The sequence below is a fragment of the Nicotiana tabacum genome, chromosome 15, assembly GCF_000715075.1.
Source record: "Nicotiana tabacum cultivar K326 chromosome 15, ASM71507v2, whole genome shotgun sequence".
Classification (NCBI taxonomy): Eukaryota; Viridiplantae; Streptophyta; class Magnoliopsida; order Solanales; family Solanaceae; genus Nicotiana; species Nicotiana tabacum.
In genome coordinates, this window is record NC_134094.1 from 15255861 (window position 1) to 15283581 (window position 27721).

Here is a 27721-nt window from a genome sequence, read left to right on the forward strand (position 1 = left end):
AAATATAGCAACGGTTATAAGCGTTCCAACAGAATTTGGATGATATTAGCACACTTTTGATATCAAACTGTTACCATTGCAATTAAACCGTTGCCATAGCACTTTTTTAACCAACAGTTTTCTAAACCGTCCCCATAGTAATATTTATGGGAACGGAGTTTTGGGAAAAACTGGTACTAGAACGGTTCTTTTTCTCCTCATCAGATTCCCCCCTAAATTTTGCTAAACCCGCCAAACAAAAATAATTCCTATTTTTTTAATTAATTTGAAAAATATAAATATAAAACTCTATAATTTATATTGTATATCCAGGCGAGTCGATATCCCCAAAGTCCCAAACCCCTAAAGCGCCTCTGACGAAATCTCCAAAGCCCCATTATGTTCTCCTACCAAAAACGCAATTCTCCACCATATTTCAGCCATAACACTTCCACCAAACCCCCATGTAAAAGACCACCTTCTTCCCATATTAAACCAGCATCGATTACTCGAAGCAAACCTATCTCTCAATCTCTCTCTCTCAGAGAAAAAGAAATTGTGCAGAAACCTTTTTGACGATATCCGACTGCTCGAAGGATAAATTGCAAAAAATATGTGGCGTCTAAAACTCCAAGGAAAGAAAGAAACTAACCTCATTCCAAGAGTTAGGATTTGAGCGGATGAAATCACTTAACATTGGTACTTTCTTTCTCTTAGGTTTTTTCGCCTACTTTGAATGTGCTCTCTTTAATTTTTGTCAAATAAGGGTACAAAGGGGCCATCACTATATTGTCTAAATCTCAAAACCTGGGTTTTTCTATATTCAGTTAATCTCCTCCATTTTACTAATTTTGTTGCTTCTTTATTTCACTATTTCTTCCTAGTAATATTCCATATTTGTTTTTTCCCTTTTTGGATTTGTGGTCCTTTTTTTAATTTCATCGATCTGTATTGATTTCATGTGTAGATTTCATGGGGATTATTGTTTTGTCTAAGGAATACATGTAAATTTATTTAATTTTGGTGATTTTGGGTACGTATTTTGGGGCATCTTTATTAGTTTTCTTTTACGCCTCATTTTTTGATTTGTTGAATGGTTTATCACTTTATCTTTAAATTTATGAATAGAGAAGGGTTTTGTTTTTATGTATAGGGTTGGGAATGAGGCCATGCGAGTTTGCGATTTGAAACTATGTAGCTTTTGAGTAGAATCTTGATTGCCATTGTTTGACATGCTAATGTGGATTATTTTGCATTCTTTTACTTTTTTCTTGTATTTATTTCTATAGTTTTTGCTTGTGTTTAATTCTTATTCCATTCACTTTAATTTAGTAGAAATGATTTGGGTTTTATTTATTGACAGTAGGGAGGCTTAATTTATTAGTTTGTTTTGCTGCAACAGTCTTATCCTTATGTGCTTTGGCTAAAAAAATTTGATCTTTTGCTATATCTTTACTGATTATAGCTAGCGATTTTAACTATTTTTTAGTTTCCTTTGCTTGAATGTACAGGTGATATTTGATTTATATTGGATTCGCTTTTTCTTTGTTAAAGATCAAATCTTTTGTTCAGCTTGAATATTAATGAACCTTGTGTAGAAATCAAAGTTTGAACTTGTAACGACCCAATCGGTCGTTTTGAGCATTTGCACTTCGCACGGTAGTTTACAGGCGTGAGTAGATCCGTATGATATATTTTGATTTGTGTGAATCGCTGGATTTGGTTTTTAGGTTATTCAGGACTGATTTGGAAGAATTATTCTCAACTAGGGACCTTTAAATTTGAAAGAGTTGATCAAGTTTGACTTTATAGCATTTGACCTCGGATCAGAATTTGATGGTTCCGTTAGCTCTGTTGGGTGATTTTGGACAAAGGAGCGCGTCCGGATTGTGATTTGGAGGTCCATGGTTGAATTTGGCTCGAAATGGCGAAAGTTAAAATTTTGGAAAGTTTGACCGGGAGTGAACTTTTTGATATCGGGGTTGGATTCCGATTCTGGAAGTTGGAGCAGGTCCGTAATGTTGAATGTGACTTGTGTTCAAAATTTGAGGTCAATCGGACGTGATTTGATAGGTTTCGGCATCGGTTGTGGAAATTTAAAGTTTCAAAGTTCATTGATTTCGGGTTGAGGTGTGATTCGTCGTTTTGATATTGTTATGTGTGATTTGAGGCCTCGAGTAAGTCTGTGTTATGTTATTGGACTTGTTGATATATTATGACGGGGTCCCGAGTGGCTCAGATGAGTTTCAAATCACTTTCGTTGCATAGTGCATTGCTAAAGGCTGTTGGTTCTGGTGTGATAGCACATGCGGCTGGAATTGCGCAGGTACGATGGTCGCAGAAGCGACAAAGGAGTCGTAGATGCAGTGCGAGAGGCGTGGGAACGAATTTAAGCGTAGGAGCACAAATTGGACTCGCACCTGCGTGTGCACAACAGTGGAGTTTTTACCGCAGGTGCGAAGGCAGACCTCCAGTGCTTCCTCGCAGAAGCGTGTTTTGGTTGCAAATGCGACGCCGCAGAAGCGGCTGATGTGCCACATGTGCGAAAGTGCTGGGCAGAATGATAAATACAAGGGTTCGCGATTTTGGCTTCATTTTTACACTTCCAAGCTCGGATTGATGCGATTCTTGGCGCAATTTTCATCTTGTGGACTGGGGTAAGTTTTCTTTACTCGATTTTGGTTATATTTCCTTAATCTATCTTCATTTTTGGTAATTTGATTGTGAATTTTAAAGAGAAAATTGGAAGTTTGGCCTAAATTTTCATAATGTGAAGTTTTGAGTTTTGAACATCGAATTGGAGTCAGATTTGAGTGAAACTAGTATGGTTGTACTCGTAATTTAATATGTTATTGGGTTTTGTAAATTTTCTCAGGTTCTGAGGTGCGGGCCGGGGTTGGGCTTTTTGCCGGTTTTGGACTTTTGATTCAATATTTGATCTTTTTCGATCGGGATTAGTTCATTTAGCATTGTTTGATGTACTTAAGTTGTTTTTGGTTAGTTCTGGGCCGTTCGGAGGTCGTAACGTGCGGGATGGCATCTTTGGAGTATCGTTTGACTTGCTTGACATTGGTATTGGCTTGTTCGAGGTAAGTAACTCTTCTAATTTTGGAGCTGAAGGTATAAAACCCCGAATTATGTGTTATGTGATTAGTATTGAGGTGACGCACATGCTACGTGATGGGCGTGTGGGTGTGCACCCTGTGAATTGTGTCTCCACTATTTTCATGGCATTATATAGTGGGCCTATTTTGTTGATATTTGTGTTATCACCATGTGTTAAAGTAACTGAGCTATCAATTATGCTAAATATCATGTTTAGGATTTATGCTGATACTGTTAGGACCATAGTGGTCGTGTCATGTTGTCATCTCACTGATTTTATTGATATATCGTACTCAGTCATATTCATGCATTCATATCATATCTCAGCTTCAGTTATTGTTTATTGATACATCATGTCATTGTTGTCGGGCTAGTTTCATGACATTGTGAGCCCGTGAGTGAGACTGGAGAGATTGATGACTGAGTGAGGCCAGGGGCCTGTTTGTGAGGGTGTTGATACAATAACGTGTGAGTTGTCCATGCAGCACGTGAGTTGTCCGTGCGGATCCAGATATTGATACTATAGCACGTGAGTTGTCCGTACAACACGTGAGTTTTCCGTGCGGATCCAGATATTGATATTATAGCACGTGAGTTGTCCATGCAGCACGTGAGTTGTCCGTGCGGATCTAGATATTGATATTATGGCACGTGAGTTGTCCGTGCAAATTATAGCTCTTGAGTTCTAGGAGCCCCTCCGGAGTCTGCACACCCCAGTGAGCGCAGTCGACTATAAATATGTGGATCAGGTTGCACGCCGCATCGGGTATTGTACAGCGCTGAGTGATTGAGTATGCTGAGCATTGAGCATAGTGAGAGAGGATGCGAGACAGTGAGATTGAGTACTATGAGAGATTATACGAGCTCATCTTCGAGATGTATTGCATTTGATATGCGTACTTGAGATACATGCATAGAGATGCATTTCCTTCTGCGACCTAGTTTTGTGACATTTATGATTTTACCTGTATCTTGACAAGTAGGCATAGAGATGTAATTTATTCATACTATCTGAAAAATGAAACATCTTACTTATTGTTGAAAGGATATTTGGGAAAAATCACTGTTTTTAAACTTACTCGTATTTGGCTTTCACTAAAAGATTTGGGTTTTCACTGAGATACTTGAAAAGAACTACCTATTTTTATGGAACTGTGAACGAGCTAGGCATTTTATTTCTGAGATAACTCTTTTGTTACTTGTACTATGTTGTTATGAACTGTTGTGGAATATTGGTGTTGAACCCGACCTTTGTGTTAGCTCGTCACTACTTTCAACCTAAGGTTAGGTTTGTTACGTATTATGTACATGGGGTCGGTTGTACTTATACTACACTTCTGTACCTTGCATGCAGATACTGACTGCTAATGTTTCTATGTTCGATGGGAGATGGATTTGAAGATGTATCTACGTCTTAGTTGTAGCTGTCTCTTGTTCATGGTAGCCTTAGATCTATAAAACTCTGTTAATGTCTTTTTCAAACAGACAATGTATTTACTTCATTTTCGCTTTGTAAACTCTATTCTTAAAAGCTCATGATTCGTACTACCAGTCCTTGGAGAATGTATAAGATTCAGATATTTCTTTACTTAATCGCTTTACTAATTGTTATTGGAATTGGTTAGTAGTTAATTGGCTTACCTAGCGGGTTGGGTTAGGTGCCATCACGACTAATGGATTTGGGGTCGTGACAGGTGGTATCAGAGCTCTAGGTTCATAGGTTCTACAAGTCATGAGCAAGTGTCTAGTAGAGTCTTGCGGATCGGTATGATGGCGTCCATACCTATCTTCGAGAGGTTACAGGACATTTCGGATATACTTCCCATCTTTTTATCCTTATCGTGCGTCATTGATTCAGCTTGGAATGTAACTCTTTGAATTCCTTCCACGCATTCGTATGTGCATGTGAGCGCTCGATATCGGCTGTGTGTTGGCGGCTTGTGATTCCATGGTTGAGGTGGGAGATGAGATTTTGGCGTGCTGATGATGGGCCAGTCCAGAGAACTTGAGGCCGAGTTTTGACGGTATCTTGAGCACAGAGATTTCGATTGTGTGAGTACGTGCTTTTGGGACTTATATGTCCGGTGGTGTTCCTGTTAGTGAAATTTGTGATTGGATGACTATGTGGTGAATATGATGTGACTGCGAGATGTGTTCAGATTGTTCGAATATGACGAGAAGAGTTTACTTGAGATGTAGCAAGAACTATTGGGTGTTTGATTTCTATCTTGATTTGGCATATGGCCTCGAGTTATGAGTGTGTTGAAGGACCTCTCATGTTGTTTAGTTGTGGAGTGCAGTAGATTTCATGCCGTGTTATGAGTTCAGGCCCAGGAAGATAAAGTTATTGCGTAATAGTTATGACTGTGGAAGAGTATAGAGAGATGTCAGCTTGAGGCAAAGTAGGTGGGTTACCTCCGCTAGGTGTCCTGAGGTTGTGCGGTCCCTATGTTGTTATTGTAGAAAGTTATCCTTTACCAGCGAATTATATGTGTTGCAATTTGAGTTTGGACCGCTTGTGGAAGTTGGCTTAACCATCACGAGGGTGAATGCGAGATTTGCAGATGATTTGAGGTACTAGATGGTTTGTGTTGCATGAGCCAATAAAGGATTTAGTGGAATATCACTACGGTATTTTGGCAATAATAGAGTATGGGCATTATGAGTTATTATGTGTTTTGATATATGGCTTTGAGCCAAGTGGGGGAGTCTGCTATCGACGAGTCTATTGCACTATTATGTGTTATATTGGTTTCAGTTTGAGGTATACTGGTGAATCAGCTCTGACTGCAGGGGTTGAGATTGAGGATGACTCGAGTAAGGGAATTTATGGATACGGGTTGTATTACACTCTACGGGTATATAAGAGTCATGGAATGATTGAGTGGTTAGTCGTGAAGGATGTAGTGTGCATGGAGTAGGAATTGCTCAGTTTCTTAGGAGTGTGGGTTCCTCCCTTGGGTGTTGCTGTGCTAATGGGGCGCAGGTCATTCAGTCCATTTGGTCGGTTTAATTGAGATTTTATAAGAGTGGATGACCCTTGAGAATGGTTCTAATGGATTCTAGATTTATACGTAGCGATTTGGAATTTTCAAGATTTGTATATGGCTAGAAACTGAGGGTTACATTGGATGGTGTCGAGACTTGTGGCATTATTTTATACCATTGTGGATTATGCATTTCATCATTAAGAAGGTGAAGGAAATAGTTTTAGGTTCACATAAGGTCTCTTTAGAGTGGGTATCACGGTTGAGGTGCTTTGCGGTGCTTAAGAGGGAAGTCAGCGGCCTATGGGCCTTAGGGCGTTGTGGTATATATTAGGGTCTCTTGTGTGTTGAATTTTGGTTAAGGATCGTGGTATTCCAGCAAGGAGAAGTATCAACTTGAAGGCAATTTGGAAGGGACTTGGAGAAATAGGATAACGTGGTAGTAGGTCGGATCAGCACAGTAATGGATATAATCAGTTCTTTGGGTACTTATGATGTGGCTAGTCTCCAAAGGTGTTTCGTGGCAATGCTCTTGGGTTTTGGCGACCTGCGCGGTTGGGTTGAGTTAGAGAGATTCGGTTATAATAGCTTGGATATGTGCAAATGGACTTCGAAGAGTTCTCAATGGTTTCTACCACGGTTCGAGGAGTATATTTCCTACTGGTGTGAGGAGTATGTGGTGTATAGTGATTTTCTCCTGGATGAGATGAAATGGAAGGTTTCTGACTGAACGGGTATGTATTCTGCTTGTGACTCAGAGTTGATTATGAGTTTTTTGTACTCTTCACAGGATGGCATGGTAGATGCGGTATGTTGTGTGTGATTGAGAATTGCATGTGCAAGGTCACAGGTCAGTTTCGAAGGGAAGGGCATAAGTTCATAGACAGCATGGACGGTTTCAGATGACTAGTTAAATGATATTACTATTTGTTATGGCTTGATGAGAGTATACATTTTAGAAGGGGCAATGTGTTTTGATTATGGATACTTCACTGGTACTGCGACACTCTCCTAGTTGATCGACTGCTGCTATTCAAATTTTTCTAGGTGGCACGGAATAATTTTAGAAGTATTCCTCGTGGGATGATCGTGTATGAGAGATGTGTTAGACATTCGGGCGATGGATATGGAATCAGATATGGTGATTCATGTGTTTTATGGATTTGGAGGCTGGGAGTTCTCAGGAGCAGATTGTTTCATGGTTGTGGACTGTGAGATTGTGGCCGAAGCTTGCCAGATGATAGTATGTGTTATTATTCAGTCATTATGGACTTTCGGAGGGTTATTTATCTATTTGTGGATGACCAGAGTCGATTTGGGGGTCCATTGGTAGGCCCAATTAGGATGTGTATTCTACACCGAGCCGAATTTGTTGGTTCCATACTGCTATTGTTGAGGGATGTGCCATTCGGTTGTTGTTGAGCTTATCCATGTTCTGAAATGATCTATGAGTTATTCTTCTATGCTATGAGGAGTTGTGATTTGTTGGTTATAAGCACACCTGGTACGGTTCTATTTGGACTTTATAGTGGAATTTGAGCGAGATGAGTAATTGGTTATTGCATGGTCGATGGCGTATGGGTTATGTTATTTCGAGTTTTGTGTGGATTGTGTCATCTGCTTCTTCATGGTTATGGTAATGCACTTTGAGTACTTGATGTCGGATTGCGCGTGGTTATTGATTTTAATCATGGGGGCTGAGGTATTTCATATGGACCAGTGTTTGGATGGGGTCACGCATTGAAGCGGAGTTATGTTGAGATATTATCCCTTGTGATAGATTCATGTGTTTTGGTTCTACCGTATGTGATAGGTTCTTAGCATTGCGTTGTGGTGGTACTTGTTGAGCTTGCGGGACAGTTCTCTCGTCTGAGTCATTCTTTCCAGGATTGAGTATATTTGGAAATGTTGCTTATTAGTGCACGGATTGTACGGGTTATGGCTTTAGATTGTATTGATTTGTCATGTTACTAGAGTGGTCGTGTTGGATGAGATGAGGTCATTGGACCTAGAATGGATACTATCGGAATAAATTACAGCATGGTTGGAAGGATAATATCGAAAGTCGGCTTAAAAATTTGCTATAGTTCTTGTCGAAGGAGAGGGAGTTCCATGACTAGTTGATCTGATGAATGGTTATGAGTTTCAGCGTGTTCCTTTCATCATCGGTAGTGTACGAAGGTTTCAGAATGGAGTCTTGTTGGATATGAGGTTTATTACCGGCATTGGGTTGTTTTGAGCAGCTACTGTGATTAGAAATCATTGCTTCGAGTATCTGTGTTATGTGATATATCATGCGATTGTATCTTGAGTTATGGTTGCGGCTTGGTACAGCTTGTTCAGATTATACATGGTGTAGGTTGCGAGATTCAGATCTTATAAGAAATTTCGGATGTTAATAGTTAGATTCTAAGGCTTGTGGGCTAGGTCGAATTGAGAAATATCAGTTATGTTGTGTTATCGGACCTGTATGGGATAGGGTGACGTAGGATCACCCCGGGTATGTGCATGTCAAGGTTATACAGTGGTTTGATGGCTTTGAGAACAACTCTAGACACGTTCGGGGACGAACGTATATTTAAGTGGGGGAGAATGTAACGACCCAACTGGTCGTTTTGAGCATTTGTACTTCGCTCGGTAGTTTACGGGCATGAGTAACTCCGTATGATGTATTTTGATTTGTGTGAATCGTCAGTTTTGGTTTTAAAGTTATTTGAGACTGATTTGGAAGAATGACTCTCAACTAGGGAGCCCTAAATTTAAAAGAGTTGACAAAATTTGACTTTTTAGCATTTGACATCAGATTGGTATTTTGATGGTTCTGTTAGCTCTATTGGGTGATTTTGGACTTAGGAGCGCGTCCGGATTGTGATATGGAGGTCCGTGGTTGAATTTGGTTCAAAATGGCGAAAGTTGAAATTTTTGAGAGTTTGACAGGGAGTGGACTTTTTGATATTGGGGTCGGATTACAATTCCGGAAGTTGGAGCAGGTTCGTAATGTCGAATATGACTTGTGTACAAAATTTGAGGTGAATCGGACGTGATTTGATAGGTTTCAACATTAGTTGTGAAAGTTTGAAGTTTCAAAGTTCATTGATTTCGAGTTGAGGTGTTATTCGGCGCTGTTGTTATGTGTGATTTGAGGACTCGCGTAGGTCCGTGTTATATTTTGGACTTGTTGATATATTCGGCCGGGGTCCCGAGTGGCTCGGATGAGTTTCGGATGAGGTTCAGATCACTTTCATTGCATAGTGCATTGCTGAAGGCTGCTGGTTCTGGTGTGATCGCACCTGCGACTGGCTTTGTGCAGGTGCGATGGTTGCAGAAGCGACAAAGGAGTTGCAGGAGCGAAGGTGTTGCTGGGAGCAGGAGCCCACATAAGCAGAGGATTTATTCGCATCTGCGAAGGTGCAGATGTGGTGCGAGATGTGTAGGAACGAACTTAAACGCAGGAGCGCAAGATGGGCTCGCACATGTGCGCAACAACGGAGTTTTTACCGAAAGTGTGAAGGCAGACCAACAGTGCGCCTCTGCAGAAGCGTGTTTTGGTCGCAAATGCGATGCCGCAGGTGCGAAAGTGCTGGGAAGAATGATAAATACAAGGGTTTGCGATTTTGGCTTCATTTTAACACTTCCAAGCTCGGATTGAGGCGATTCTTAGAGAAATTTTCATCTTGTGGACTAGGATAAGTGTTTTTTTCTCAGTTTTGGTTATATTTCCTTAATCTATCTTCATTTTTGGTAATTGGATTGTGAATTTTAAAGAGGAACTTGGGGGTTTTGGCCTAAAGTTTCATAATGTGAATTTTTGAGTTTTGAATATCGAATTAGAGTCGGATTTGAGTGAAACTAGTATGGTTGGACTTGTAATTGAATGTGTTGTTGGATTTTGTAAATTCTGTCGGGTTCCGAGGTGCGGGCCTGGGTTGGGCTTTTGGCCGATTTTGGAGTTTTGATTCAAGGTTTGATTTTTTTCGATCGAGATTGGTTCTTTTAGCATTGTTTGATGTACTTGACTTGTTTTTGGTTAGTTTCGGCCATTCGGAGGTCGGAACGCGCGGGTTGGCATCTTTGGAGCGTTGTTTGGCTTGCTCGACATTTGACATTGGCTTGTACGAGGTAAGTAACTCATCTAATCTTGGAGCTGAGGGTAGGAAATCCCGAATTACGTGTTATGTGATTGGTATTGAGGTGACGCACATGCTAGGTGACGGGCGTGTGGGCGTGCACCCTGTGAATTGTGACTCTGTTGTTTCCATGGCACTGTATAGTGGCCATATTATGTTGATATCTGTGTTATCACCATATGATATAGTAACTGAGTTGTCAATTATGCTAAATATCATGTTTAGGCTTTATGCTGATATTGTTAGGACCCATAGTGGTCGTTTCTTGCTGTCATCTCACTGATTTTATTGATATATAGTACTCAGTCATATTCAGGCATTTATATAATATCTCAGTCTCAGTTGTTGTTTATTGATGTATTATTTCATTGCTGTCGGGCTAGTTTCATGACATTGTGAGCCTGTGAGTGAGATTGGAGAGATTGATGACTGAGTGAGGCCGGGGGCCTGTTTGTGAGGATATTGATACTATAGCACGTGAGTTGTCCGTGCGGATCTAGATATTGATACTATAGTACGTGAGTAGTCCCTGCATCACGTGAGTTACATCCAGATATTGATACTATAGCACGTGAGTTATCCGTGCGGATCCAGATATTGATATTATGGCACGTGAGTTGTCCGTGCGGATTATAGCGCTTGGGCTGTAGGAGCCCCTCCGATGTCTACACACCCCTAGTGAGCGCAGTCAACTAAAAATATATGGATGGGGTGCACGCCGCAATGGGTATTGTACAACGCTGAGTGATTAAGTGTGCTGAGCATTGAGCATAGTGAGAGAGGATGCCAGACAATGAGATTGAGTACTATGAGAGTGTGAGTATACGAGCTCATCATCGAGATGCATGGCATTTGATATGCGTACTTGAGATACATGCATATAGATGCATTTCCTTCTACTACCCAATTTTGGGACATTTATGATTTTACCTGTATCTTGACATGTAGGCATAAAGACGTACTTTCCTCATGCTATCTGAAAAATGAAACATCTTACTTATTATTGAAAGGATTTTGGGAAAAATCACAGTTTTCAAACTTTCTTGTATTTGGCTTTCACTAAAAGATTTGGGTTTTCACTGAGATACTTGAAAAGAACTGCCTATTTTTATGGAACAGTGAACGAACTGAGTATTTTATTTCGGAGATAGCTCTTTTGTTACTTGTACTATGCTGTTATGAACTGTTGTAGAATATTGGTGCTGGACCCGACCTTTGTGTTAGCTCGTCACTACTTTCAACCTAAGGTTAGGTTTGTTACTTATTGAGTACATGGGGTCGGTTGTACTCATACTACACTTCTAAACCTTGCGTGCAGATACTGATTACTGATGTTGTTGTGTTCAATGGGAGATGGATTTGAAGATTTACCTGCGTCCCGGTTGTAGCTGCCTCTGGTTTATGGTAGCCTTAGATCTATAAAACTCTGTTAATGTTTATTTCAAACAGACGATGTATTTACTTCATTTCCGCTTTGTAAACTCTATTCTTAAAAGCTCATGATTCTTACTACCAGTCCTTGGGGAATATATAAGATTCAAATATTTCTTTCCTTAAATCGCTTTATTAATTGTTATTGGATTGATTAGTGGTTAATTAACTTACCTAGCGGGTTAAGTTAGGTATCATCACGACCAGGGATTTGGGGTCGTGACCTAACTCCTCATTTTCTTGGCTTGACATTTTACACCTGTTACTTCTTTAATGCCAGACATCCACTACTGGCTTCAGCTCTCAACGGAACATAATCATATTGAAGCTATATGTTAGAATTATATACACATATCCCTTGGTTTAGGACCTATAAGATGTTTAGTTTACAATTATTATAATAAATGATTCCATAGAAAAATCAAATAAATTATTGATAATTTAAAGTATTGATTGCCCTTAATTTGTTCGTTTTCAAGTGAAGTGACTCTGCACCATGTCTCGGAGGGACTCCTTACTTAGGCAGAGTGTTCTCCTTTTTTTCATTTTTGGGAGAATCCTGCATCTTGAATGATGCTATATAGTCATATCAATCAGGTAGTTTTCTATGGATTATGTGATAAAACAATAGGCACCATAATTGGAAAGATCTGAAAACCTGCTGGGGTTGAAGCCCAGAACATTACTTCTTGGCTTCTTTCTTAAAGGATACCCTGGTTTTGGTTTTAAGTTTTACTCTTCTAATATTAGCTCTTGTAATCCTGTTAAGGAAAAAGCTTATACCTACGGAATATACACTTAGCTTCTGCTTTGTCAATACCATCCATTACCCATTCTTACATATATGATTTTGCTGTATGTACGAGCATGAATTTGAATACCTTAAGAAAGTTGAAATTTTGCCTTACAGAAGAGAGGGAGGGGAAATATTCTTCTGCTTCAACTGCGAGTATGTTTCTTGCAGACATAAATGATGGTTATGACTTATGCACTCAATTAAAAAGAAAAATTAAGGAAACAATAAGCTGGTTATGCAACTTTTTGGTTGAACTGTTTTAATTTATTTAGATTTTAATGAGTATAACCTCTTCACGGCGACTATAAGAAAAACCTTAAGCATGTTCAATAAGTAGTTCATATCAATCTCTCTTGAGGGGATATATTATATAGTTTCTCTTTGTTTGAAAATAAATTGGGATATTTTATATAATTGTAAGAGGCTTGATATGCCGAGGGTCTATCAGAAACAATCTCTCTAACTCTCCAGGTAGGGGTAAAGTTTGCAAACATACTACCTTCTCCAGAGCTCACTTGTGAGACTATACTGGCTATGTTATTGTTGTTGTCCTATGTTATAGTTTGTTAGATGATATTGTTTTGAATCTTCTTTTACTTGATTTGATTCTTCATTTAGTGGTAGTGTGGGAAGAAATCGTTGTTGGTAGCTGAGGAGAAATTATTGCTGGTAGCTAAGAAAAAAGTCGATGTTGATTCTTGAATTAATACTAAACTTCATTTGGTAAGGGAGTTATACAGAATGCAAAGCCAAAAACGATAATCATCCCTACACTTATCTTGAATTAATATCAAACTCCATTTGGTAAGGGAGTTATATAGAAATGCAAAGCCAAAAACGAAGGTGAGGGGATTTGTAAATTTTTACGAGACTCCATATTATAATAGCAACGAGATTATTCGGTTCTAAGGGAGTATGGTAAAATCCTTCTCAAGAATATCATACGGAATTATCCCTACACCAGCTATGTTAAGGCTAATCCCTTCCTTTATTTTGGCATGATCTTGTAATTACATGTGTTTGATAACGAGGCATAAAGAGAAGTTCATACTCCCGAATTTATATACATTATTCTAGTCTCATAAATAACAATATTCTCATTATCTAGACTTTATATTCAGTTAAATATTATCTTCTTCCAGTCAAGAGAGCAGAGGGTCTATATATATATATATATATATATATATATATATATATATATATATATATATAGTGTTTTTACCACCATCGAGCTATAATCGATGGGCAGGCCCCTATTGGGCAACCTCTGATCAAATGGTAAGTTTTATATTGAGTTTACTGTGGTCGAGCGCCTATGAGCGAGCCCAGTTGGCCGAGATACAGAGCCTAGTATGGCCGAGCACCTATGAGGGAGCTTACTACGGCAAAGCAGTTATATATATATACCTAGCCTTATAGGCCGGACAACTATTTTACTTACTATATTGAAAGAGTTGAGTTAGTATCAGTAGGTAAGCATATCTTTAGATTATAACTCCCAATTACATTCAGTTATTATATTATCAGTTCAGTTTCAGCTTTCAGTTATTCTGTTGCCTTACATACTCGGTACATTATTTTTTACTAACGTCCCTTTCTCTGGGGACACTACATTTCATGCGTGCAGGTTCATACATACAGGCGGGTAGATCTCCTCAGTAGGTATTTCCGGAGTTCAGCTTTATTGGTAAGCTCCACGTCCTTCGGAGTTGCCGGGTCTAGAGATTTTGTGTACATCTTGTGTATATATGTATATATGTTATGGGTAGGTCGGGGCCTGTAGAGGCTTGTAGACATCCATCAGTAGAGGCTTGTAGACATAACGTGTCAGTTAGTGCAGTATGTTGGGCTTGTAGGCCTTGTATGTATATTTCGTTGGTTTGTCAGTTGTAGTAGTTATGACGGCCTTGCCTGCCCAACTTTATATTGATGTTTAGTCAGCTTTGGTATCCATTCATTTTTATATTTTGCTTCTCAAATTGTCTTGCAATGTGGCCCATGGACAAAGCATGACATTATATGTTCAGATTCCCTTAGTCGCAAGTTGGTACGCAAGGATAGATGAGGCACCGAGAACCGGTCTCGCCCCCAAGGTTAGGGGCATGAAAAAAGTGGTATCAGAGTAGTTCTATCCTAGGGAGTCTACAAGCCGTGTCTAGTAGGATCTTGTTTATAGATGTGTTGTGCACCACATTATATAAGCAGGGGACTACAGGGTATTTAGGAGATGGTTACCGTTCTTTCAAATCTAAATCGTGATATAGAACTAAGTTATAGGAAATTTGTGTTAAACTTACATGTTGGCATTTTCATGCACAGATGACGGTGACTAGGAAGTCTACGGCTAGTCAGAGGAGATATACAGGAGTAGGTGATGGGACCAGCAGGGTACCCCCAATAGATGGGGCCCAATAGGAGGCCCAGGAAGAGACCCCTACCCAGGCATTACCGGCTCCTCCACCACCTGAGGAGATTCCTAGAGAGACCGCACATTCAGTTCCCCCTCCGCTTCTATCGGACCAGGACTTGAGGAGTGCGGTGCATTTGTTGACACAGTTGGTAGCTACCCAGCAACAAGTTAGGGCATCCTCTAGTGCAGGATCTTCTGAGGTGTCTGGGAGTTCAAAGGTCCGAGAGTTTATTGGTTTGAGTCCGCTGGAGTTCACGGGGATAGATCAGAGGGAGGACCCGCAGGAATTCATAGATCAACTTTACAGTATCTTTCGGGTTATGCATGCCACGGAGAAAGTGGCAGTTGAGCTAGCAGCTTTTTGACTTCGAGATATAGCCATCCTTTGGTACGAGGGATGTGAGTGGTACATGGGACGTGATGCACCTCCAGCTATTTTGGAGAATATTTTGGATGTCTTCCTTGACCAGTACTTACCGTGGGAGATCTGACAAGCTCGAATCGATCTATTTCTAGCCCTCAAGCAGGGCAATATGAGTGTTCGAGAGTATAGTCTCTGTTTTGACTCATTGGTCAGATATGCACCATCCATTGTTGCTACTATGTGGGACATGATCCACAGGTTTATAGCAGGAATGACCCCAGAGTTGACCGAGGCATGTGCCACTGCTCCATTGCAGGATAGTATGGATATTTTCCGGATTCAGTCATTCGCCCATAATATAGAAAGGTGTAGGTGTCGGCAGCAGGGTACAAAGAGGACTGAGTCAGGGCAGCGTAAGAGGATAAGATTTGCCAGGTCGCAGGAGCAGTCTTAGGGCAGTTATAAGCCCCAATACTTCGAACGGCCACCTAGGCCTACGCCACCTCAGTTAATGGTTATAGGTATGACCGTTATACTTAGTCTAGACCAGGTGAAAGTTCCCGAGCGTCGGGTTTGCAGCAACATCGAGGTTAAGGTCAGACATGGCCATTTCTGCCGCGGTGTGACATCTGTTGTAGAGGACACTTGGGCAAATGCCGAGCTGGTTCCGATGCTTGTTATACATGTGGACATCCGGGGCATATGATGCGAGATTGCCCAAATAGAGATTCTGGGGGTATGGCACAACCAGTGAATTCAACAACATGATCATCTATGTCTGTGCATCCTTCAGGGCGCGAGTCTCGGTCTTCGTCTGGTAGAGGTCGGGGTAGAGGTAGAGGTTCTAGTTCAGGTGGTAACCAGAATTGTAGCTATGCTTTAGCGGGTCGATAGGACTAGGAGTCTTCACCAGATGTTGTGACAGGTTTGTTGACTATTTGCTCTCACGATGCTTATGCCTTGATAGACCCAGGATCTACTTTATCGTGTATTACCCCATTTGTCGTGGGGAAGTTTGGTATAGTGCTTGAAATACTAAGTTCTTTTTGCGGTATCTACACTGGCTAGACGGGTTTACCGAGGTTGTACGGTGTCACTTTGAGGTTGTCAGACCTCAGCCGACCTAGTTGAGCTAGAAATGTTGGATTTTGATGCTATCATGGGCATGGACTGGTTGGCAGCTTGTTATGGCATAGTTGATTGTCGAGCAAATACAGCTAGATTTCATTTTCCGAGTGAGCCAGTCCTTGAATGGGTAGGTAATACAGCGACACCCAGAGGTAGGTTTATTTCCTATCTGAAGGCAAGGAAAATGATCGCCAAAGGGTGCATTTATCATATTTTGGGAGTTAGAAATGCATATGCTGAGATACCTACACTACAATCTATTCCAGTAGTCAAAGTGTACGCAGATGTATTTCCAGATAAACTTCCAAGTATTCCTCCAGAGCGAGAGATTGATTTTGGCATCGATTTGCTTCCGGGAACTCAACTAATATCCATCCCTCCGTATAGAATGGCACCTTCCTAATTGAAGGAGTTGAAGGAGCACCAGAAAGATTTTTTGGAGAAAGGTTTCATCAGGCCCAGTACTTCACCTTGGGGTGCACCGGTACTCTTTGTACGGAAGAAAGATGGCTCGCTGAGGATGTGTATCGATTATAGGCAACTGAACAAGGTAACTATTAAAAATAAGTATCCACTTCCAAGGATAGATGACTTGTTTGATCAGTTGCCGAGAGCTAGATGCTTTTCAAAGATAGATTTGAGGTCGGGGTACCACCAGGTCAGAGTTCGGGAGAAAGATTTCCCAAGACAGCCTTCAGGACCTGATATGGCCACTTCATGTTCCTTGTCATGTCCTTCGGGTTAACGAATGCACCTGCCGTATTTATGGACTTGGATGAATAGCCTATTTTGGCCATTTTTAGATCTGTTCGTGATAGTATTTATTGATGATATTTTAGTTTATTCACGTTCAGAGGATGAGCATGCGGACCACCTGCGAGCGGTGCTCCAAACCCTCCGTGATAGTAAATTATATGCTAAGTTTTCTAAATGTGAGTTCTGGACTTGGTGCAGTGTTGATGCAGGATGATAGGGTAATTCCCTACACGTCTCGTCAGTTGAAGTGTCACGATCCAAAACCTAACCTGTCGTGATGGCGCCTATCATGATACTAGGCAAGCCGATCTTCCCAAAACACTTTCAAAATTTAACAGAAGAGAATTAAGACATTTAAAATAACCGGAGTTTTTCATAAAAATGGGGGTAAAACCCAAATAAAATATAAGTGCAGAAAAATAGCCCGACATCGGGGTGTCACTAAGTCATGAGCATCGAATAACCAATCTAGAAACAAAGTCTACTAAAGTCTGTGCAAAATGTAAATACAAGAGAGAAAATATAATAAGAAAGGAGAAACAAGGAATGCGACTGCCGACAGCTACCTCGTAAGTCTCCGATAATCAGCCTGCGCACGAACTCAACGACCGCCAGAACCGTACACACCTGGATCTGCACATGAAGTGTAGGGTATAGCATGAGTACAACCAACTCAGCAAGTAACAAAATTAAATAAGGAACTGAGAAGCAGTGACGAACTATAATAATATAGATCATTTCAAAAGTTCTCAGTAAAGAGTGAACATGCTTTCAAATTCGGTGGTATAAGTCAAATCAGTTCAAGCCCAAGTAAAACAGAATTGAATCTTCCAGGAATTTCACAACAACATCAGATAGCAACTAAGTGCAACAATAAATAAAAGCAAGTACAGCCTTTCAAGGCAGCAATTACTCAACTCATCTCATCAGCTCATACTTTCGGCTCTAAGCTCTCAATACACACTCTCAATAGGTACCTACACTCACTGGGGGTTTACAGACTCCGGAGAGGCTTCTTACAGCCCAATCGATATATCGATGCGGTGTGCAACCCGATCTAATCATATAAGTAGCCATAAGGCTCTTTGCGGCTTTCAACCCGATCCATAGTCCATAAACAATCATAAGGCTCGTTGCGGCGTGCAACCCGATCCATAATCCATAAACAACCATAAGGCTCGTTGCGGAGTGCAACCCGATCCATATACCCTCACATAGTTCACAGCTTGGCACCCAGGCCCTATCTTAGTCACTAACCTCTCCAACCCCTCGGGCACACATAATATCATAATAATCGGCCCAAACAGAGAATACAACAAGTATCAATAAGAAATGTGAGGGAACAAAGATATAGCACATGAGTAAGACTGTGACTGAGTACAAGACAACAATTAGCAGTCAATTCAACAAGAATATGACTATTGTGGGTCACAACAATGATATCATAAGGTCTAAGCATGGTTTCTAACATGAACGGCAATCAATTGCTCAAAGGCAAGGAAAGACAAGTAATAACAATGGCTATTCGACTTTGACAGTCTCGTAGGATGGACCAAGTCACAATCCCTCACAATGCACACTCACTCGCCCGTCACCTAGCATGTGCGTCACCTACAAACACTTACATCATACCAATCCTCGGGGTTTCATAACCTCAAAACCAGATTTAAAACTGTTACTTACCTCAAACGCGTAAACCTCCTACTCTGCATGCCTTTGCCCCTCGAATCAATCTCTAAATGCTCTGAATCTAGCCATAAGCAGTACGAGATAATCAATATTGGTTAAAAGGATAAATTCCACAAGAAAACTACTAACATATAGCCCAAAATCCAAAATCGGCTCAACCCGCCCCCGGGGCCCACGTCTCGAAACCCGACGAAAGTCACAAAACCCGAAAGCCTATTCACCCACGAGTATAACCATTCCAAATTTATAAACATCCAACCTCATTTGACCCTCCAAAAACCCAAAGATCACTATCCAATTCCCAAGCCCTAAAACCCCAAATTTCCAACTCAAACCTTAATTAGGTGATGAAGGAAGCCATAGATTCACGAAATTTAGACCAATCCTTGTTAGAATTACTTACCCCAACGTTTTCCTTAAAAATCCTCTAAAAACCGCCTCTGTCCCGAACTTCTCAAGTCCAAAAATTAAAAATGAAAGTCCAACCCTCGAGCTTGTGTTTTTCTGCCCAGAAATACCGCAATTGCGGTCTTCCTGTCGCTTCTGCGATGCCGCACTTGCGGAAATTCCATCGTAGGTGCTAATTTCACATTAAAGTCCTGACCTCGCTCCTACGGGCATAAGACTGCATCTGCACCTATCACAGGTGCGGGAATCCATCGTATCTGTGGCCATCCTTCGTACCTATGCCCAGTTGCCCGCATCTGCGACCCTCGCAGGTGCGGGGAAATCTTTGCACTTGCGGCTCTTGCTCAGCTCTTTCTTAGCCTCATCTACGACTCCTTCTTCGCTTCTGCGGGCTCGCACATGCGGTTCCCACTCCGCTGGTGCGGTTACACCAGTAGTAGCAACTTTAGCTGCATTTCCTTAACTCCCATCTAGCCGTTAACCACCCGAAATCACCCCGGGGACTTCGGGACCTTAACCGATCATACCAACAAGTCATATAACCACAAGCAAACTTAGTCGAACCTTTGAATCACTCAAGACAACCTCAAAACACCAATTACACCCGGTTTCAAGCCTAAAGAACTTCTAAACTTCCAAATTCCACAAACGACGCCGAAACCTACCAAACCACGTCTGATTGACCTCAAATATTACACACAAGTCAAAAATGACACCACGAACCTATTCCAACTTCTAGAAATCCAATCTGACTCGGTGTCCCATTGTCGGCCAAAATTGCCAAAATTCTAACTTTTGCCAATTCAAGCCTTATTCTACTACGGACCTCCAAATCATATTCCGGATGCGTTCCTAAGTCTAGAATCACCTAACGGAGCTAACGAAATGATAAAAATTCAAATCCGACATCATTTTCCCACAAGGTGACATCCGGTCGACTTTTCCAACTTAAGCTTCCAATTAAGAGACTAAGTGTATCAATTCACTCCAAAACCACTCCGGACCCGAACCAACCAACCCGGTAAGACATAATACAACTGGAAAGCACAAAAAAGCGGAATTGGTCTATAACTCTCAAAACGACCGGCCAGGTTGTTACATCTTCACACTCTTAAATAAATATTTGTCCTCGAACGGGTCTAGAAACATACATGGAGTCTCAAATAGGTGTGGATATCTGCTCCGCATCTCCCTCTTGGTCTACCAAGTGGCCTTCTCCATAGGCTGACCTATCCACTACACCTTCACTGAAGCTATATACTTTGACCTCAATTTCCAAACCTGCTGCTCCAAAATGGCCACCAGCTCCACATCATAAATCATATCATCATCCAACTGAACGATGCTGAAATCCAAAATATGGTATGGATCGCCGATATACTTCCGGAGCATAGAAACATGAAATACTGGATGCACACTCGACAAGTTAGGTGGCAAGACAAGCTTGTAAGCCACCTCCCCTATCCTCTGAAGTACCTCAAAAGGCCCAATGAACCGATGGCTCAACTTTCCCCTCCTCCCAAACCTCACAACACCAGGCTCAAACCATCCCACCAGAGATCTACACCGCCTCCCATATAAAGCCTCGTACGGAGCCATCTGAATGCTCGACTGATAACTGTTGTTATATTCAAACTCCGCGAGTGGTAGAAATTGGTCCCATGAAACCCAAAATCAATGACACAAGCGCGTAACATGTCCTCCAATATCTGGATAGTGCGCTCAGAATGTCTGTCCGTTTGAGGGTGAAAGGTTATGCTCAACTCAAACTGAGTATCCAACTCTCACTGCACGGCGCTCTAAAACTGCGATGTAAACTGTGTGCCTCTATCCGAAATGATGGAAACTGGGATACCATGAAGGTGAACAATCTCTTAGATGTAAATCTCAACCAACCGCTCTGAAGAGTAAGTAGTACCAATTGGAATGAAGTATGTGGACTTGGTCAGCCGATCCACAATTACCTAAGTAGCATCGAACTTCCTCGAAGTCCATGGGAGCCCAACTACAAAATCCATGGTGATTCGCTCATACTTCCACTCTGGGATCTCTAACCTCTAAAGCAAGCCACCCGGTCTCTGATGGTCATACTTAACCTGCTGACAGTTGAGACACTGAGCCACAAACACAACTATATCCTTCTTCATCCTCCTCCACCAATAGTGCTGTCTCAAATCCTCGTACATCTTCATGATACCCAAATGAATGGAATACCGTGAGCTGTGGGCCTCCTCAAGAATCAACTCCTGAAGCCCATCCATATTGAGCACATATATCCGGCCCTACATTCTCAACACGCCGTCATCACCAATAGCCACATCTCTAGCATCACCTCATCGAACCCTGTCCTAGAGGATGAGAAGATGGGGGTCATCATACTGACGCTCCCTGATATGATCATAAAGAGAAGTCCTAGAGACCACACAAGCCATTACCTGACTCGGCTCCGAAATATCTAATCTGACAAGCTGGATAGTTAAGGCCTGAACATCTAATGCCATGGGTCTCTCTGTTATTGGAAGATATGCTAAACTCCCAAAACTCTCCGCCCGGTGACTCAAGGCATCGGCCACTATATTGGCCTTTCCGGGATGGTACAAAATGGTGATATCATAGTCCTTAAGAAGCTCCAACCACCTCCGCTAACGCAAGTTAAGATCCTTATGTTTGAACAGATGCTGCGAACTTCGATGATTAGTGTACATCTCACAATGGACACCGTACAAATAGTGCCGCCAAATCTTCAAGGCGTGAACAATAGCTGCTAACTCAAGGTCGTGGACATGATAGTTCTTCTCATGGGTCTTCATTTGGCGTGAATCATAATCAATCACTCTACCCTCCTGCATCAGAACACACCCAATACCGATCCGCGAGGCATCACAATACACTATGTAAGAACCAGAAGCTGATAGAAGAACTAGAACTGGAGCCGTGGTCAAAGCAGTCTTTAGCTTCTGAAAGCTCTCGTCGCACTCATCTGACCACCTGAATGGAGCACCCTTTTGGGTCAATTTGGTCAAGGGCGATGCAATAGATGAAAAACCCTCCATAAAACAATGGTAATAACCCGCCAAACCAAGAAAGCTCCTAATTTATGTGGTTGAGGACGGTCTGGGCCAACTCTGCACTGCCTCTATCTTCTTCTAGTCCACCTGAATACCCTCGCTGGATAGCACGTGCCCCAAGATCGCCACTGAACCGAGCCAAAACTCACACTTGGAGAACTTTGCATAAAGTTTCTCCTCCCGCAATCTCTGTAACACAATCCTCAAATGCTGGGCATGCTCCTCCTAGCTACAAGAGTACACCAGGATATCATCAATGCATACAATAATGAACGAGTCCAAATAAGGCTGAAACACATTGTTCATCAAATGCATGAACGTTGATGGGGCGTTAGTCATCCCAAAAGACATCACAAGGAGCTCATAATGGCCATATCGGGTCCTGAAAGATGTCTTAAGAATATCCAAATCACAAATCTTCAGCTGGTGATACCCTGACCTCAAATCAATCTTGGAGAACAGCCTCACCCCCTGAAGCTGGTCAAATAGATCATCAATACGTGGCAAAGGATACTTGATCTTGACTGTGACCTTGTTCAATTGTCTGTAATCAATGCACATTCTCATAGTACCATCATTTTTCTTCACAAATAGAACTAGTGCACCCCAAGGTGACATGCTAGGCCGAATAAACCCCTTATCAAGGAGTTCCTGGAGCTTCTCCTTCAACTCCTTCAACTTATCCGGTGCCATACGCTGCGGTGGAATAGAAATGGGCTGAGTGCCCGGTACCAAATCAATACCGAAGTCAATATCCCTACCAGCCGGCATGCCCAACAGATCTGCAGGAAACACACGCACCGCCGGAATAGAATCAATGGTAGAAGTCTCTGCACTAACATCCCTCACAAAATCCAAATAGGATAGACGACCATTCTCAACCATCCGCTGAGCTTTCAAGTATGAAATCACTCTACTAGGAACATAGTCTATAGAATCTCTCCACTCAACTCTCGACAATCCCGGCATTTCTAATGTCACAGTCTTAGCGTAACAATCTAGAATGACATGAAATGGAGACTACCAATCCATACCCAATATCACATCAAAATCGACCATACTGAGTAGAAAAAGATCCACTCTAGTCTCTAGACCCCCAATAGTCACTACACCTAACTGATATATGCGGTCCACAATAATAGTATCGTCTACAGGAGTAGATACATTAATAGATGAAACTAAAGACTCACAGGGCATATCCAAAAAATGAGTGAAATACGAGGAAACATACGAACAAATAGAACTAGGGTCAAACAATACGGAGGCATCTCTGTGGCAAACTGAGACAATACCTGTAATCACAGCATCTAACGCAATGGCATCTGATTTGGCAGGGAGGGCAAAGAAACGAGCCAGGCCACCCCCTCTCGAGTGGCCCCTAACTGACTGGGCTCTACCCCGAGCTGGCTGAGCGGGTGGTGAAGACACTAGTTCTGATGTCGTAGACTGGCTCCTCTGCTGAGCCAGACCTCCCGTAAGGCGGGGACAATGTCTCTTAATGTGGACAAACTCGCCATACTCATAGCAACTCCCCGGTGTTGGGGACTGAAGGGAGCCCCGAGCACCGGGATGACTGGTAGAAGGACCTGGCATAGACGAGCCCTGACCCGATGGACCACGGGCCGAACTCTGAGCTGGGAGGGCACTGAGAGATGAATGGCCCTGCTGATAATTATGTGAACCATGGCCAGATGATACACCACGGTGGACTGGGCAAGCCGTCTGAGCATGTTTGAAAGGACGATCCCTACCGTGGTGGAACTGTCCCCAGAAGGAACACCGCTAAATCCACCCTGTCCACAAGGCCTCTTGGTCTCCCTCTCAACCCTCTACTGATTGAACCATCTCAATCTGATGCGCAATGTCGACAACCTCATCAAAAGTAATACCAGACACTCTCTCTCAGGTCATAAGCAATCACAGCTCAAAAGTGAGGCCATCTATAAACCTCCTGATCGTCTCCCTGTTTGTGGGAACCAACCAGATAGGATGACGGGACAACTCTAATAATCGCATCGCATACTGAATCATGGACATATCACCCTGATAAAGATGCTCGAACAGCCTGTGCAGCTCCTCTCTGCGGGACTGTGACACGAACTTCTCCAGAAATAGATCGGAGAACTGCTGCCAGGTAAGGGGTGCTGTGCCGACCAGCCTATGCCTCTCATAAGCCTCCTACCAACTGAAGGAATCCCTAGAGAACTGAAAAGTAGTGAACGAGACCCCACTAGCCTCTAGAATACCTGTTGTACTGAGTATCCTCTAACACCTGTCCAAGAAACACTATGCATCCTCTCCCTCTGCACCACTGAAAGATGGAGCCTGGGGTCTCCCAAAGCTCTCCAATCTATGTTGTTCATCCTCAGGCATAGCAGGAACCACATAGTCCTGAGCAGCTGCAACTGGCTGTGCTAATGATGCCCCTGGTGTCTGGAATCTATGTACCACCTGCTCTGGTGTGCGGGCAACGGGAGTCTGAGCACCTTCCCTGGCTTGAGAAGTATGTACAGCGGCCGTAACAGAGACTGCCTGAGCAAGACTGGTGCACATGGTTAGAATATGAGCTAAGGCCTCCTAAAGGCCTGGAATCCCAATAGGCATAGGTGGTGCCTGAGGTGGTGCATCAACAACTGGAATCCGGTCCTGATCTGGGCAACTGGTGGATCTGCTGGTACTTCCCAAACTGCTGTGCGGGCTACACCTCTGCCTTTACCGTGACCTCGGCCTCTCGTAGCCCTGGATGGAGGTATTGGTGGTTGTCCATCCTTCCCGGTAGTACGAGTCCTCACCATCTATGAGAGAATGAAACAATAAATGTTTAGTTACTAGAATTAATAGATTAGCATGACAAGAATTCAAGAATGTGGAGTTTCCTAAGGGTTCTGTAGCCTCTTGAAGATAAGTACAAACGTCTCCGTACCGATTCGCAAGACTCTACTAAACTCGTTCATGACTCGTGAGACCTATGTAACCTAGGCTCTGATACTCAAGACCCATAACCTAACCCGTCGTGATGGCACCTATCGTGATACTAGGCAAGCCGATCTTCCCAAAACACTTTCAAAATTTAACAAAAGAGAATTAAGACATTTAAAATAACCAGAGTTTTTAATAAAAAATGGGGGTAAAACCCAAATAAAACATAAGTGCAGAAAAATAGCCCGACATCGGTATGTCACTAAGTCATGCACATCTAATAACCAATATAGAAATTGAGTCTACTACAATCTATGCCAAATGCCAATACAAGAGAGAAAAGATAATAATAAAGGAGAAAAAAGGACTATGAACGCCGACAGCTACCTCGTAAGTCTCCGATAATCAGCTCGCACATAAACTCTACGACCGCCAGAACCGTACACACCTGGATCTGCACATGAAGTGCAAGGTGTAGCATGAGTACAACAAACTCAACAAGTAACAAAATTAAATTAGGAACTGAGAAGTAGTGACGAACTATAATAATACAGATCATTTCAAAAGTTTTCAGTAAAGAGTGAACATGGTTTCAAAACTGGTGGTATAAGTCAAATCAGTTCGAGCCCAAGTAAAGCAGATATGAATCTTCCAGAAATTCCACAACAACATCAGATAGCGACTAAGTGCAATAATAAATAAAATCAAGTACAGCCTTTCAAGACAGCAGTCACTCAACTCATCTCATCCGCTCATACTCTCGACTTTCAGCTCTCAATACACATTCTCGATAGGTACCTGCACTCACTTGGGGTGTACAGACTCCGGAGGGTCTCCTTCCAGCCCAAGCGCTATATCGCTGCGGCGTGCAGACCGACCAAATAAAAAAGTAGCCATAAGGCTTGTTGCGGCGTGCAACCTGATCCACAGTCCATAAACAACCATAAGGCTCGTTGCGGCATGCAACCCGATGCATATACCCTCACATAGTTCACATCTCGGCTCTCATGCCTTATCTCAGTCACTAACCTCTCCAGCCCCTCGGGCTCACAGAATATCATAATAATCGGCCCAAACAGTGAATACAACAAGTATCAATAGGAAATGAAAGGGAACGGAGATATAACACAAAAGTAAGACTGTGACTGAGTACAAGACAATAATTAGCAGTCAATTCAATAACTATACGACCGCTGCGGGTCCCAACAATGATATCATAAGGCCTAAGCATGGTTTCTAACATGAAATGCAGTTAATTTCTCAAAGGCAAGGAAAGACAAGTAATAACAATGGCTATTCGACTTTACAATCTCACGGGACAGACTAAGTCACAGTCCCTCACCGCGCATGCTCACACGCCGGTCACCTAGAATGTGTGTCACCTCCAAACACTCACATCATGCCAATCCTCGGGGTTTCATACCAAAAAAACTAGATTTAAAATCGTTACTTACCTCAAACGCGCAAATATCCTACTCCGCAGTGCCTTTGCCCCTCGATTCAATCTCCAAACCCTCCGAATCTATCCATAAGCAGTACGATATAATGAATATTGGTTAAAAGGATCAATTCTAAAAGAAAACTACTAAAATATAGCCCAAATTCCGAAATCGGCTCAACCCGCCTCCCCGGGCCCACGTCTCGAAACCCAACGAAAGTTACAAAACCCGAAAGCCTATTCACCCACGAGTCTAACCATACTAAATTTATAAAATTCCGACCTCAATGGCCCCTCCAAAACCCCAAAGTTCACTCTCCAATTCCCAAGCCCTAAACCCCCAAATTTCCAACTCAAATCCCTAATTAGGTGATGAAGGAGCCAAAGTTTCACAAAATTTAGACCAATCCGGGTTAGAAGTACTTACCCCCAATATTTTCCTAGAAAATCTCCAAAAACTCGTCTCTTTCCCGAGCTTCTCAAGTCCAAAATTCAAAAATGATAGTCCAACCCTCGAGCTGGTGTTTTTCTGCCCAGAAATACCGCACTTGCGGTCCTCTTGTCACTTCTATGACGCTGCACCAGCAGAAATTCCATCGCAGGTGCAGATTTTACTTAAAAGTCCTGACCTCACTCCCGCTGCTCCAAGACCGCATCTGCGCCTATCGCAGGTGCGAGAATCCATCGCACCTGCGGCAATCCATCGCACCTATACCCAACTGCCCGCATTTGCGACCCTCGCAGGTGAGGAAAATTCTTCGCACCTGTGGCTCATGCCCAGCTCCTTCTTGGCCACATCCGCGGCTCCATCTTCCTTTCTGCGGGCTCGCACCAGCAGTTTCCACTCCGTAGGTGCGGTTACACTAGTAGCAGCAACTTCAACTGCATTTCCTTAACTCCCATCAAGCCGTTAACCACCCAAAATCACCTCGAGGCCTCTGGGACCTCAACCAATCATACCAACAAGTCATATAACCCCATACAAACTTATTCGAACCTTCGAATCACTCAAGACAACCTAAAAACACCAATTACACACCTGGATTCAAGCCTAAAGAACTTTTAAACTTCCAAATTCCATAAATGATGCCGAAACCTACCAAACCACGTCCGATT

The 27721-nt window shown here is 42.3% G+C and overlaps 1 long non-coding RNA gene across 2 annotated transcripts; it reads left to right on the top strand.

The window, feature by feature from the left end:
• The first annotated feature begins 319 nt into the window (after positions 1–319).
• Positions 320–11756, top strand: LOC107812652 (uncharacterized). Of its 2 annotated transcripts, none has more exons than XR_012699150.1 (4): positions 320–678; positions 1710–2636; positions 2981–3068; positions 11517–11756. It is a non-coding gene; the product is annotated as an uncharacterized LOC107812652 (long non-coding RNA). The 2 variants fall into 2 exon arrangements; XR_012699149.1 differs by lacking the exon at positions 11517–11756 and adding an exon at positions 4439–4635.
• The last annotated feature ends 15965 nt before the right edge of the window (positions 11757–27721 follow it).